This window comes from Argiope bruennichi, chromosome 5 (assembly GCF_947563725.1).
Source record: "Argiope bruennichi chromosome 5, qqArgBrue1.1, whole genome shotgun sequence".
Taxonomy (NCBI): Eukaryota; Metazoa; Arthropoda; class Arachnida; order Araneae; family Araneidae; genus Argiope; species Argiope bruennichi.
In genome coordinates this window covers 131798336-131813947 of record NC_079155.1, presented here as the reverse complement: position 1 = coordinate 131813947, position 15612 = coordinate 131798336, and the positions used below count along the sequence as shown (strand labels likewise).

The window sequence follows — 15612 nt, the reverse complement described above, 5'->3', positions numbered from 1 at the left end:
AAGTTATGTAACGAAATATTTTTAAAATATTATCAAAAGCAGAAAAAATATTGTACGGCAATGAAGCGAGTGTCATTAAAAGTACAATTTTTCTTTTAAATTTTTAAATGTACTTGAAATCATTTTTATGCTGCTCGGAAGTTATCTCCAAGAAATGCTTAAAGTTCTTTTCATTTTTATTTGCTAGAAATTTTAAAAACCCAGTCCGATATGAACATATGCAAAAGCATAAGTATGTTTGTACCAAATTAAATAACTCAAAATCAAACGATCTGTGGCCAATAGTCTCACATTCGCCTTTATTATTATAATAAGCGATGCATCCTTCTGACAACTGAGCAACCTTGTAGTGATTTTAATTGTAAGCCGGTTATACAATAAATTATGACTTGCTATCAAAAAAAATTCCATTCCTTTCTTTTTGTGTTAATGACCTTTTTTTTTTTTTTTTTTTTTTATCTTTGTTTATTTTATGATTAATAACTTGTATAGCTACACCAATTTTTTTAAAAATCCTGTCTATAGCTTATATTTTTATTATCAAACATCAAAATGACTTGATTACAAAATAATAATTACTATTTCAATATATAAATGTCGTCGGCACCAGCAGCGGCGAATCCAAAAAAAAGTCGCCCTCGCAGTGAGCATCGCTCGAAACGGGGCGAGCATTTAAACTTCACGCCAGCCCCAAGATAAAAATCTATGTTACGGCGAAGGTCACTCGCGTCTGAATTCCTGTTTTCGAACGATCCTCTCTTCTTTTTTCACATTATTATTCGTTCTACGCATCCTTCCGGCAGCAGACTTTTATTTATTTATTATTATTTTTTTTTTTCAGAACAGTAACCAAGCCGTTTGTTTGTTACATTTTGAGCGAGACTTTGAAGGAATCCACCCTTTACCACACCTCACCTGTTGCACGCAATCCCGCCACAAAGAGGCGATGGGAAGAGACCAAGGACGCTTCTTCACATCCTCATAAAAGGCAGGATTATATACTTATTACTGCCGCTACCTGATAAATGTTGTCCACCTGTGAGACGAAATTTTTATTACGAGTTAAAATTTGTTTATTTGAAAACCTTTTGAAATAAATACATGTGCATAATTTAATATCAGGATAACTTTTTCTTGCTGTCTGTAGTTTTACTTTTCAAATAAATTTAATAAAACAGTCTGTTTTTTAAATTTTTATCAATGTTCTTAGATTAGTTTATAATTCTTATGTTTTAATTTTCCTTCATTTATAATTCCCAATTATAAATATTACGAAATCATGAAATCACTTTTTTTCTCAAATTCATCACCAGATGACGTCATTTAGGAATTCATAATTTAATGATAACTGATTAAATGATAAGTGAGTTCCGAAAGTATTAAAATAATTCCAAATATATGTAAGCATGCAGCAAAATGCCGGGTCCTTTCGAAGTATCATTTACAAAGGCATAATTGAGGCGTCTGTAAAAAGAAAAAACTTGCCTGATAACCCATTATTTTAAGTAAAAAAATTATTGGGTTATCAGACAAGTTGTGGTGTTGTTTTTTTTCCTCGTATATTTGAGACATTCGTACAGCAGAAGAGAAACGTGGAATTAAATAATATCGTCTATACAAATGCAAAATATCGCATTCTGGCGTCTTATTCTAGAGGCCATTCAATAGTGTAGAGTATATTGATATTTTCTAAGTGTATTTTATCGATTGATTTCATTTTTATCATTTATTTATTTATTTTGATTCTGTTCAATCTTCTTAAAATGCATCAGAAAATAATATTTATCATTTTAACTCGATTAAAAATCAGCAACTCCATATTTCGCATATTATATATGTATATATGAGCTAAACTAAAAGCATCAAATTTTGTTTGTAGTCTTTAATTTTTGAGATCTCAATGACGTTTTGAACGAAATTTGTTCAGAGTTCACACTGTCTGTTCGGCCTAATACAAGTGAATTTAGTAAAATTAGGTTAATGTCCATATCAAATTCGGAACCGAACCCCACAAGCGGAAGAACCGAGGACTTCGATAAAATTAACATTCAAAAATGTTTGCAATCTTGTGGGTAAAATTTTGGCTCTGCGTCAAGTTTTAGTTACAATCGCTCACAATAAAAAAAAGGGGGTGGGGGGTATCTAAAAATACACATTTGTTTTTCGCTACTTGTGCATTAACCGTCACCAAATATCGCACACTAATAAGCATCATCGCAACTATTGTTCATCAATGGCATGCGTTTGATGCACACGTCCCGATTTTTCTTATTATATTAAGAAACCATTCTCATGTGCGGGGCCATGGGAATAAAAACTTGACTAGCCTATACAAGGAGTTTGCTTTTAAACCTAATTTAGGAAACAGTTTCATCAAAGAACGCCGATGTTCATACAGTGGAACTTTGTTGATTCGAATTGGCAGGGATCACAAAAATATCGGTTTTTCCAAGATTTCAAATGAAAAAAAAAAAAAAAATGTATACAAAAATGAGTAGAGTAAGGAAAAAAATGGCAGTTTTAAAACTCAAAAAGCAACAGTGATTACTTTAACTATAGAACAGTTTCTATAAATAATGCATAATTTATAAAGAAATTGGAAATAACTTAGATAAATAAAATGATTATTTACTTTTTAAATAGTTTTAAAAATAATAATTTCAAAAATAAATAAATTATATTCAAACACAAATCATTCTATGTTGAAATCAAAGAGTAAACAATAAAATTTCAAAATAAACAGAAAATTTTACTTCCTATATTATCAAAATTCTTAAAAACACGAGAAGTTTCTCACGGATCTTTTATTACAATATGTTGTGCAATAATAAATCTCTTGCGTGAATATATAAAAACAAATTTTAAAGAAACCTTGAAAAATGATTCCTTTCGTGTCATTGAGAACAAATTAACTTCTTCGAACAAAACGATGAGTCTGAATCGCGCATCGAATGACTGAATTTTTAATTAAAAATCTACACTTAATTGAAAATATGAAGTAATTTTAAACAAGTAAATAGTAACAAAAATGAATTAAAAATGCTTCAGTATCTCAAATTGCCTTATGCTATTATAGAAAAATAATAATAAATGTCTCAAATAGGATGTGTCATCCAATTAGGAAATTAAGTAAATTCATAGGTCAAGGGGTTAAACAAGCGAAAACAATTCAGAAATAAAAACATTTTTCTTTATAATGCTTTTGACTTGGATTGACTCAATAGATTCAAATTAAAAACGATATTTTAATAATACTGTATTAACACATTGCGTACGGGCCACGAGATTTCACTGTTTTAGCAGGTCGAACGTTGTGACCGGGTCACAAGATATCTCGTTTTCATGTTCTTTTGGCTCAGTCGATGCATAACCAAACAAAGACAAATATTTGCCACATTAAGTACCTTAAAGAAATCTGTAAGACACAGACCTGGGACAGCACAGTTTTGGGCAAACTTGTACGTTCTAAAATCATCATAACTTTGTTATTTATGAAGCAATAACAGACGGGAGCACGTTGAGCGCACAGAGTGCCGTACGCAATGTGTTAATAAGAAATTTATGGCAACAGTAAGAAAAAAAAAATAAAACAAAAACAGAATGACTCGAAAATTCAAATGAACCATTCTCATCTGTAAAAGAATGGCACAAGTAATCGCTCTTAGTGAACGAAAAAAATATGTGGCATCAGTATAATCTATCAAAACTCCGTAACAAATTTCTGGCCTTTTAAGAATTCATTTTTATTTATGCCATACAAATGAAACAATGGATTTTGGACAATTCGACGCAATGGGACCAGTTAAAGTAAAAAATGACGTTGTAACAAATGAAAAGCTTTGAGGTACCTTTCGCAAATTGTCGATGCGTTTCGGCCCACATCAAACATTTTCTTTTTGGTAACAATGGCGGGAAAAAGCGATGGATATTGTTCGCCAACGGCTAATGATAATGATTTACGAAGTGGGGACCACACGAGGAATGGACACCAAACAAATGGAAATCGTGAGTTCGGATGACCCTCACACGTACGACAAACGATATTCACCTACTATGCAAACGATGCGGAACAAGACGGGAGATAGTCAAGCCACAACAAACTGATCATTGCCTTCTAATCAGATGCACTTTCCATAAGTTTTCGGGAAAAAAAATTCTTTTTTGATTGAACTGTGGATTTCAACAATCGCAGAGGACAGTTTTTGTTCGTGACCTCAGCTATGAACGAAAAATAATTTTGCGACTCAACGGTGCATATAAATAACAATCAAAGAGAGTGTTCTCCGCTAGACTTTCTAGTGCATTGATGAAATATGGCGCGTTTTGTTCCTCAGAATATAGTGAAAGGAACTTTACCGATTTACTGATAGAGTGAACGATCGGTAATCGGTATTTACCGGTATTTCTGTATTTACCGATATACCGAACTTTACCGATATAATGATGCAATTTTACCGATGAGAACGGAAATTTGATACTGCTTTATGGTAGGAATGATCCAAGCATGGAATTTGATTCATATATGGTAGCCACCTTGCAAACTAACTTTCATTTATATATGCAGGGATTTAAAAAAATATATAATCATATTTACATACACGAAGATGTACAGATCTCGTACAAAAGCTTTCTAATATTTTTATTTTTTCGTATATGAAATTCACTAATCGATAATAAATTTGTTCTTGTTGTTATTTACAGCACTTTTCAAGCCCGCTGACGAACTGCCAGCGATTTCAGCCGATTGTGTAGTGGCTTCTGAGGGAAAAGCCCCTGAGTACCTGAGGGCAGAAGTCTGACTTCTAGTTCATATGAAGATGACACTCACACACTTGCTTGTACAACCCCTTTTTACAGGGGGACTCTTTCACACGCTTCACAGATAGTACACAGGTTAAAGGAACAACCCTGCCCGAAACAGGACTCGAACCCGGGACGCCCAGATCACGGGGTAGACCCGCTACCCCTAGACCAAGCTAAATCCATCTCCTTTTTAGATTTTTACAATTTTGACACCAACATTTTTCTTCTCCCGTAGGTCCAATATATTCAAAATTGGATGCTTATTGTCTTTCTATTTTACTACACTAATATACTTTATTATAATGTAGACAGATATTCTTTCTTTTCTTACTAAAGCTTCACTATCTAGTAAAAGACAGTTCTGAAGTCGGTCTGTATCGAATTTTGGACTAGTTTAATCAAAGACAAGGTGTCCAAAAAGCATACCTTTTTTTCTTGCTTTACTATAAAGTACAAAACACGCCATTTTGAATAAGAAACATTACAAGAAAATGGATGAGCATCAGTGGAAATAGTTTTATTTTTAAAGTTCGGTCATAGTAGCCCTTGCCGCTAGCCAGATGAGACGAAGAAAGTGTGGCGAGATTCCGTTGAGCAATTATCCGCTCCTTGTCAGAGGGCATTTCACCAGGAAGCTTGTGTTCCCGCTTGGTTGCCGGAGCGTCCTCAACCGATGTCAAACTATGGCGTGATGAAAGTCGTCAAAAACATTGCTCTCCAATCAATTCCTGGAATATTTTTTTAATTCTTGTAAATGTAGGGTGTCACTTATACAGGTTCGGCTGCATAGTTGACATTATATAATATGACGAGGTTGGGTAGTTGGCGATGCGTTATTAACAATGGGTCAAATAGGCAAAGAAGCACATTTTTCTCAGCAGCAATAACATTTTGAATGTCGTGGCACAATGTGAACTATAGAAATGTAGCACACCGCTATAAAAAATATAGTTCCTCATGAAGGGATAACTCTACAAGTTAGTAACTGATCGCCTGATTCTGTATGTATATGGATCAACCCTTCCGACAGTTGGGGAACTCTCTGGTAGGACAAATAGTAAACTATGCCATCAATATATTTCGATTCCACAGCATAAAAAAGAAAAGAAAATCGGCTTCATTTCTATTTTTTATGCGCAAATTACATTTTATTTTCTTCTGTTAATTGTGAATTGTTAATTAAAGTTGAAGTGGGAAAGGTAAAACTTTCAGCATCTCAAAACAGCCCTCAGATTGAAATATAATTTTTTTTTTCAAATTTGACGAATTATCGCCTTATTATAATTTTATATAGTACTACGTGTCCGTTTATGGGTGCATTTGTTTAGAACTTAGGAACCGAAAAGTGACTTTCAATTATTTTTTTACATAAACAAGTTAAAAAGCAGAAAAATCATTGATAAGCTGTCATCGGTTATAATATTTAGTAACCTCTTTCGTCCTCCTCGCTCTATTCCTTATGGAATTTCAAACATAAATGGTGAAGGAAGTGACATTTTCTGTTTCATATGGCTCTGTTTAAAGAGAATCTCCTTCCTTTTACAGTTTGCCTACAAATATAATTCCCTTGGACTTATTACAAATTTTAATTTTTCCTTTTTTAAAGTCATTTTGATTTTTTTTTTTTTTTCATGGCATGCTTCTTGCATTTCAAACTTGATAAGCCTTTTACTAGCTTCCTTTCACCTCTGACGCATATTACCAAAGAAAGGATGAATATTCACTATCGGAGACCACACATTTCAATCTGTCGCCGATGACTTTAAAATAGTGGACAGACCTGTTTTGCTTTTAGCAGACATAGAGAAGTCTTTGAAATTAATTTCAGCCGATTTTTTTCATTGGGTCTTATATTTTTTAGTTCCTCAGACACTCAGTCATTTCCTCAAACACCTGTAGCAGTTTTGACCGAAGCAGAAAAGGCTTTCTCCGTCCCACATTTGAAGCTTCATTCATTCGATTTGAGGAGTTCATCGAACAGATCTCTTTCTGTCGAAGGTCACGGTCTCCTGGTTTAAGCGATCATGACATCTGAGCGTCTTTTCTTCAGCCTCTGAAGGTTGCTGAACCACCCTCACGCGACCATCGAGTGGAATGTCCCGTTGCACGCCCACTGTGCGCCTCACCCGAAACGCTCGTGAACAAAACATAATAAATAAAACGAGCTCATTTGCAATCTAGGTACGTCCTAGAGAGACTGCACATTTCATTCATCAATGCAGTCTTTACTGTTCATTAAGCAAGTGCAGAAGGAAATAGTTGTGGTTCTTATTCCACTTTGTCTGGCTCGACAAATCAATATCACTTTTTAAGTAGATGTTGCATATCATTTAAGATTCTATAGCGGTTACTAAAGGAAAATTGTATGCAAAATGGATATTCTAAATGGATATTCTTACTATATCCCTTTTATTCACCTTGACAGCTGTTATTAAAGGTATGAATGCAGTGTTGGGAACTTTTGAGGATCCCGCCTAAGCGGAGCAGAAAACACGTACGCAATTCGATCCTAAACGAAGTGTACAAAAAGAAAGGAATGCCTGGAATAATATCTATTAATACGATAACTATAAAAGTGTCTTGAGCTACTACTTTTGATGATATGTGTTTTTAACACCAAAATGGTAGATTTGTCCTAAAATTTTAAAACGAAATTTTTTGACTGTCCGCATGGATAGATACGGCAGAATAACCCAAGAGAAAAGAAGAAGAAGAAAGTAAAGAAGAAGTCGTATGAAATTTCATAGTCTCATCAACAATAAACATGCTTCCCATATTGGACCCAATCCATCAAGGGTTTGATTTTTTTGTCGGTCAGAATTTGTGTATAAGTGCATACGAAAAATCATAAATGAAACAAGCAAGTTAAATATAATTAGAAATGTAGCGTTGACGAGAAATTGTGTATGCACTCTTATTAAAAATGTCGATTTATGTCAAATCTTCAATTGAGTTGGGCTCAATAAAAACACATAAAATGCATTCTATGTCTTCTTCAGCATATTACATATCACAAAATGAGTCATATTACGTGAATATACGAGAAAGTAAGTGCAATTGGGTCGTTAAGGGTTTACAGAAAATCAGTTTCATTTATTGATTTAATATACAATTACTTACTTTCTTAATTTACATTACTTTTCCAAAATCTCTAAAATTGGCTTTTCTTTTAGATAAATATTTTCAGTATTTACAAGAAGTCGTTTATTATTATTATTTTGAATTTGCAAAACCCATCTATTATATAAATGGATAATCTATTTTAAAATATTTCTATCAAATAAATCATGGATTGTATCGCAATGTTAAAGATGCTTGTTACAGAAGAATTGTGATTTTCTCTCATTTTGAAAATTGTGATGAAAATTGCATTATAAAAATATAAAGCGGTTTGCTATTTAACGTTCATAGTTTAATCATTAAATAACGGCAAAATATACAATGACTAAAAATATGTAACGCTAAATATATTTCAGAGATATGCAACATAAAGAAATATTTTAAACAACTAGATCGATAAAGATTATATAACTTGCTATATAAACATCAAAGATCTCATTTTTAAAAAAAACCCAGCAGGGATGGTCTCTTTAAAGCTTTCTCTCGTAATCTTTGATTAGGCTGACGCTGTATTTTAGATGCGTTTTAACTCTTCCGACTGAAACCAGAATTTGACACAGAACTACGACTGCAGTCACAAAATCACACATCAGATTTCATCTATTAAAGACACTGAGTTTTTCAGTCATTGCTTATGAAAGCACAAATTAACAGACGTTCAATCCCTTGTTGAATTTCCCTCAAAACTCGATAGCTGTCTGCACAATAGGCGATCCATCTGTGTATCTCATTTTATCCATCTAGCTCACTTCGTTTTATACTTATTCGGGTTAATTTATATTCGAATAGCGAACAGACACATTTCCTCTAAAAAGATGTTGCTCAAAATTTGACAGATATCTTCAAATTTGTGTAAAGACCTTATACTAAATTTTCATCCATCTTGTTCAAAGTGTCTTTGAGTTATCTTTATCACAGACATACGGACATTTTCCAAAAATGTGTTCAAATTCAAGAAGGTGGAAATTCATCAAAACCTCGGGTTCGAATTTTTTGACGATTGCAATACTTTTGTCTATGCTTCGTATATGAGAAAGGGAAATCTAGGTTACAGAGATTATTTTCATTAGCCTGACGCAATAAGAGGCATCCGTTGGACACAGGATGACTTAGATATCAAAAATTAATATAACAATTTCTCCAGCATGTCGCACTAATTATCACATTTCAGGGATAAAAGTTTTTCATAACTTTCTAACTTAAACAAAGGAGTCATTACAATACATTCACACTGTACATTCCCAGCGATTTTGCGTAAGTTGTTGGTTCGACAAACAGAATAAAAAAAAGGACAGATAAATCAAAATTTTATAAATTCTCTTTTTATACCCATCCAAATTACTAATTATACCCTTTTACATCAAATCCCCCTGACCCCGATTTTCTGTCTTCTTAATGTCAGTAAGCTATAAATACTTGTCATGTAAGTAGCAAAAATGAGTTGTAAGAGAAGGAAGTCAATGATTAAAAGTATTATACGTATTTTTAAGCTCAATTTGATGATTTAACTTAATAGCAAGAAATATAAAGTTATGTACACCTACAATATGAATATGTGTAATTAAAAAAACGTGAACGTAGAATGCAAGATTAATTCCTTTAAAATTTATTTAAACTTATTTTGTTGTTCAATGATAAAGAATTACACTAATGTGAAGAAATGAGTTTAAGATAAATGAGTCAAACGTGACACTTTTTAGTTACTGAAAAAGTCAATACATTGACAAAGTAAATAATTTACCTCTGATTACTTTTTTAAAATGAGATCGAAGTATATTGAAGCTGCATCACTATGATTGACTAGTTGAAAATCTGTTGTACTTTTAGAATGAGAAAAGTTGAGATTTCCATTTGTATAAAAATATTTATAGCAACTAAATAAATCTCATAATTTTTCTTTCAAACCGAAAAAAAGATACTTGTTTTAGATGCACTATAGAAACGGTATAAAAAGAACAAAAATACTTTTTTACTTGATCAGAACATGACGTATTAGATCTCTGAGAATAAAGACAAGAGATAAAGATAAATTTTTAACTATCAGATGAAGTAGATGTTCTTTGTATCAAACAGATGAACAAAAAAGAATATATTTGCAATGATATGCCCTTTTCTTTTAAAAATCGTAATTGCTAAGAAACAATCAATATCTATGATCTAGTTCGAAATGGAAAAAGGTATACAATATACTTTATGTATGAGATACTGCTTTCATCAGTATTGCTTATAAAGGTTTGTCTTATTTAATTTCAAACTGTTTGAAAACAAAGCCTCACCAGAACAATAGGAAAAAATCTTTTCTCAAAATAATATGTTAACAAGACTAGCGAGTTTCCGGGTGTCGGCTTATTCTCGATATATTTATAATTTGTTTTTAATATTTTGGAGCACCTAAAAAACATATTTATTTTGAAAATTGAAAATTTTAGAAATTTTAATATTCAAAAAAATTAGAAAGAATGGCAGAAATAAATTTGAACAATGAATTGGATTATGTTCATTAATTAATTTAAACATTGTGGGAAGTTAATTTGAACTTTTTTTTTTCTTTCCCGTCAACAAAACTGTTTTCCTTGGGCACAAATTGGAAATAGATTAGTACATTGCAGAATCCTCAAATCTTAAAATCATAAATTCAGCCTTTAAAAATTCTATGAAATAGTTTGCTTAAACTTTCCTATAAATAAATCTTCTCAGTACCGAATAAAAATAAATCGTTAGCAGTCCAAAGAAATGAATAACCAAGTTGTTCACTAGAAACTGTACGATTTCAAGTCACTTACCCTTGTATTTGGACGCCAGATGTCATGTTACCTCGCGTGGAAGGGTGGCAAGATGAGTAGGAGGAGGTGATGCCACCGAAATCGAACGCGCTACTGCATCCGAAGTTAGTTACGGATGTCGCAAGGTCAAGCAGGTGTTTTCCCGTCCCCATCCTCGAGCCACAAGGATCGGGGTCGTAAATTCCGCTCGTTTTCGCCGGAGATGGAGTTCCAGTGGCCCACTTGGACGGAATGAGTAGTATTGTAACCTCATTCTGGTATTCCCACCCTCCTCCTCGCAAGAAGACTGGAGAGTGAATCGGCAAGTTTCGGCGTATTAATTCTGAAATGGGGACGGTTAATGATTCGGCACCTTTGGATCAGGAAATCCGCAGAGGATTTTTGGAAAATGGATGCTGGAAGATAAATCATCCAGACAGAATTTTGTTTCACATATAGTTATTTGCAGATCTCTTACAACCGGTCATCTCCTACTGCTTGAAGTGACACCTTTAACCCTTTGATTACACATTTATTTGAAACAACTTTTATATTTGAAGCCCGTTTAATTTTTTGAACTTGTGAAGGCAGTAGCTTTTACGTAAGAATTCATTTATTTCTTATTATTCAGAATACATACTGCTACATGATATTGAGATAATTTAAGCTAATTAGAATTTTTAAAAAATGGAAACATAAATTCAAACAAATGCGGAACGCTCTTATACGTCAAATGTACCCAAAGGGTTAAAAAGTAAAATATATATACTTATGCTCTAAAGCCAATCTGATATGCATTGGCTCGTTACAATGCATTTTAAATGGCTAAAAAAATGCGAGAAAAAAGGCAAGATTCACAAGTCAAGAAGCTCAACTATTGGAGCCGTGTTAAATACCTTTTTAATTTACATTTAATTAAAGGATATTCAATTAAAGAACAGTCAAAGAAAGTCCAGAGAAATGTATGTTGGGAAAACACTTTACAGGAAATTTCTTCTCTTCAAAATTCCGTGACGAATTTTACTTCTTTGTGACCCACCATTGTTCGAGATCAAAATGTTTTCATGTTTTAAAAAATTGTGTAATGCTTTTAAAGTAAAATATACTTTTACATCATTTCATCATCAATACAAGCATTTATTAATTATTTATAATTTATTTTTAATTAAAATTGCGCGAACAAATGAAAGATTTACCAACAATGCAATATAAATTTATTTAGTCTTTCCTCGAAATCTAAGGAAAAAACTCATTTAGAAATATTTTTTTATTAATTTAATGGCATTGGAAAAAATCACAGAATTCAGCAACATTGATAAAATAACTCTCATTTCTTACCATCAAAGAATACATTAAAAAATATTATAGAGACACAAAAATAAATACAACTATTATTGCAAATACAATAAACTCAATAATTTCATTTCGATGGTTTTATCAAATCAAAAATTTTAAAATTGGTATTGAAACGCAAAGAAATCAGATAGTAACAGCCGTTAAGTATCCTTTCCGCCTCGTTTATCAAGATAATTCTGATATTCTCAGTTTGGCCTTTTCTTTTTTATTTGTTATTATATTTTACAATAACGCATCCTATAGTTTTTAATAAGGAGGTTTCCTGCAAAAAAATAAGTACGTAACTTAGATATAAAAAGTTTAAATTAATTATGCTCGATTTCCAAGCCAAAGTTAAGTAAAAGTTTACAGTTATTTTTATTGTTTCGGTGAAATATCTATCAAACAAACGAAGGGACGGGCTGTGAAAACAAGATTTTTTAAATTAGCGCATGAAACAAGTCCCTGCTTCGAAACGAGAGACTAAAAAGAAATGAGATGAAACAAAATAGGAATAAAAAGAACTTTTTAGAAGATCACGACAGTTGTAAATATTTATGAGATTTCCTCGAACGGAGCTTTTTCATGAACAATCGGTGCCGCCTCTCTGCGATTTTCCTAATTACGGTTCAGAATCTAGATCAGTAGAAATTTCATCCTCACAACAAGTGTCCACTCGTGTCGCCTCAAGGATGAAATGGACTGGAATTTTCGGACGATTATCCGGATGGATGAAGAATCGAAAATGAGAATGTTTCCAGCCAGTGGTAACTTGTTCAGGCCTAGTATCCAATTCCATTAGGAACGTCGATAATTTGCGAAAGTTGTTTAAGAGGGAGAACAAGAATGAGCAGGTTATTAAATTCTATTTAACGCAAGACTTACTTCAAGGTCCAATTCGATATCATTTAATCATGCTCTAGAGGGCATCTCAAAAGCAAGACTGAATGTTTCATAAAGTTTTTGTGAGGATGATAATATTTAGGAAGATTGTTAGTCATTTTAATTTCACAACACTCGCTTCAGATAAGTTATAAAAAAATATCATCACCGCAATCCTTATTAATTGAGCACATTGTCAAAGAAAATACAGCCTGAGTTCATTTTCTTGTAATGAATTTCATTTATATTTTTACTGAATATTTAAAAAACTATTTTAGGAGAAAGAGTAAACTTCTGCATTTGTTAATCTCATGTTAGTGCTCTAATTTGTTAATCTTTATGTTTTTAAAAGTTTCTTTAACATAGATACGAAAAAAGAGAAGGCATTTTCATACTAAAAGACAAAAACAATTCATCGTTTTTTTATTATTATTTATATCTGTTAAATTAACCGACAAATTGTAAGCACAGAAATCCGCTGTTCCTTAAGTCACAATTGTATGAATAGGTCTCCTACTGCAAATAAATGATAATAATAAACGTTTTCGTGTCAACTTCTGACCTTTTTCGGTCATTTTGTGGATCAACCACGGAATTCTTTTATTCGCTGACCGATTTAGTTCATAAGCGAGACTTCAATGTAAACAGTTTTTTCCTGTTTGGTTGAAGTTAATTCAATCATCTCATACGTCTAGAGCAAATTTTATGATTTTCTTGAATTTCCACTTGATTCAATGAGCTTTCATACCTATTTCAAACACATTTTGAGAAAATTATTTTCTTGATTAATTTTAAATGACGGGCAACACTCATTCATTTTTGTATGTATCATCTATTCGATCTAGAGAAATTATTTCACAACGAAGTTAATAAATTCGTCAGTAGATGTGAAAGAAATAAAATTCTGCATCTGAAAAGTGGAATAAATTGTGTAATAAACTAATGATGATAATCAATCATTTTCGTCAAAAATCACTACAAACGAATTGTCATGTCAAAAACATCGAACACAAATGTTTTCCTTTCATTTTCGATTCAGTCTTCTTTTATTTTGCACCGATGGGATAAATAAAATAAAAAAAGTTAATCATTAGAAAAGTTAATCATAAATAAACATTAAAATACGATAAATTATTTTATTTAAAAGGCCTAAAAATTATTATCATTGATTATGTTTGCAGATATAAATAATAACAAATTTCTCTCTCTCACTCTCTGTATATATATATGTGTGTGTGTGTGTGTGTTACTGTAAATGTAATAAACTGTTGATATGTAATTTTTTTTTATGTACATGTATGTGTATGTATGCGTTATTTTATGGTGAATTTTAATAATCTATTAACAGATTTAGTTAATAAGCTCTGAAAATATCTAAAAAATTTGCGTCAGAATAGTGTTTTAGCCCATCAAGAAGTGCAAAATTGGTTATTGTTGTTCCATCACCACAAACTGTGTGTGGAAAATAAGTCAACTTAAATGAAATGCATATTTAAAAAACTGTTACGTTTTCAAACCTGATTTAATTAGAAAGCTGTCATTGATTTTTTTTTCTCGGCATTGATTCGAGATAGATAGGCATTATGATATAAACAATTTTATCCCACCAAAGTCTATCCCTGAATTATAAAAATAAATGCACCTTTTTTAAAAAATTAATTTGCACTGTGCATCAATTATTTCAATAGCTATTACTCTACATTTCTTTATTGTTATAAGGGATAATAAACGCATGTAATAGCTATTTTCAAATTTATCTCAAGATATCCGAAAAAATCAACAAACGAAAAATTTATCCTCTTAGCGTAATGAATTCTTTAATCATCTTTGTTTTATATATTATGCTGCCATAATTTCATTGAAGAGTAAAATCAGTACTACTCGAATTGCTAAAGACTTTTATTTTTTTAATCAATTTTTTGTCGAGCATTCGATTCTTCGTGAAGCATTAAATGTTTCAAATAACTTAGAAAAAGCTTTCGATCCCACTGAGCTCCCTTAGGAATATTTGTTCTTCTTCTTAAAGGGAAACAATGGACTCAAGAGATTAGAAAAATAATCAGTTTGCCGAATTACATTTGATCCGTTCAAAGGCATTTCACTCTAATACTTGTAATGTCTTGATCCTGACTGATCGCATAAGAGAGTAGCGTAACAAAACAGTTCTTTTATTTACAGACTTATATATGAACACAGAAACAACTTGTTCTCATCTAGGTTAATGTTTTTAACAAAATTCACACAACAGTTGAAGTTTGTCATGAAATAATTCCTCCGTCAATTCGGAGAATAAACATAAAAGAAAAACTCTAACAAGCTTTTAGCTAAAACGGCTAATCCAGGAGGGCCGCTTCAGAAATCCACCGATCTTTATCGGGTGGATACTAACACAGAAACCCGAAACACACGGAGCTTCTCACAAAATCAGGAACATTTTCTTCGAACACCATTGTCTCTCTGAACTTCTCCTTCCATGCCTCTCACTGCTCTCTTCTTTTCTCTTTTTTTTTCAAACAAAAAACCCGCATTTTATTTCCTTCAAATCTCCACCTCTGACTTTCCCATTGGTGAACTTGAGTTCCTTATCACTCAATGGCTGCTCAGCAATGCTTCCTCAATGATCTCCAGTCGATTGTGGGAATGTCTGTTAATGATCCATCTTTGCAGCTGACTCTTCCCTAACACATGTTAATTATAATCAATTCACAGC

The 15612-nt window shown here is 32.2% G+C and overlaps 1 protein-coding gene across 4 annotated transcripts in view; it reads right to left on the bottom strand.

Annotated features, from left to right (window-relative positions):
* LOC129969040 (uncharacterized) overlaps positions 1-15612 on the bottom strand; it is a 123308-nt gene that overhangs the window by 45041 nt on the left and 62655 nt on the right. The window contains exon 1 of one of the 4 annotated variants that reach the window (XM_056083445.1): positions 10707-10790. The exons of the other annotated variants lie outside the window; for them this stretch is intronic. The gene's annotated coding sequence lies outside the window, so the exon portion shown is untranslated. Of the gene's footprint in view, positions 1-10706; positions 10791-15612 lie in introns of those variants that run through there. 4 annotated transcript variants of the gene reach the window in all.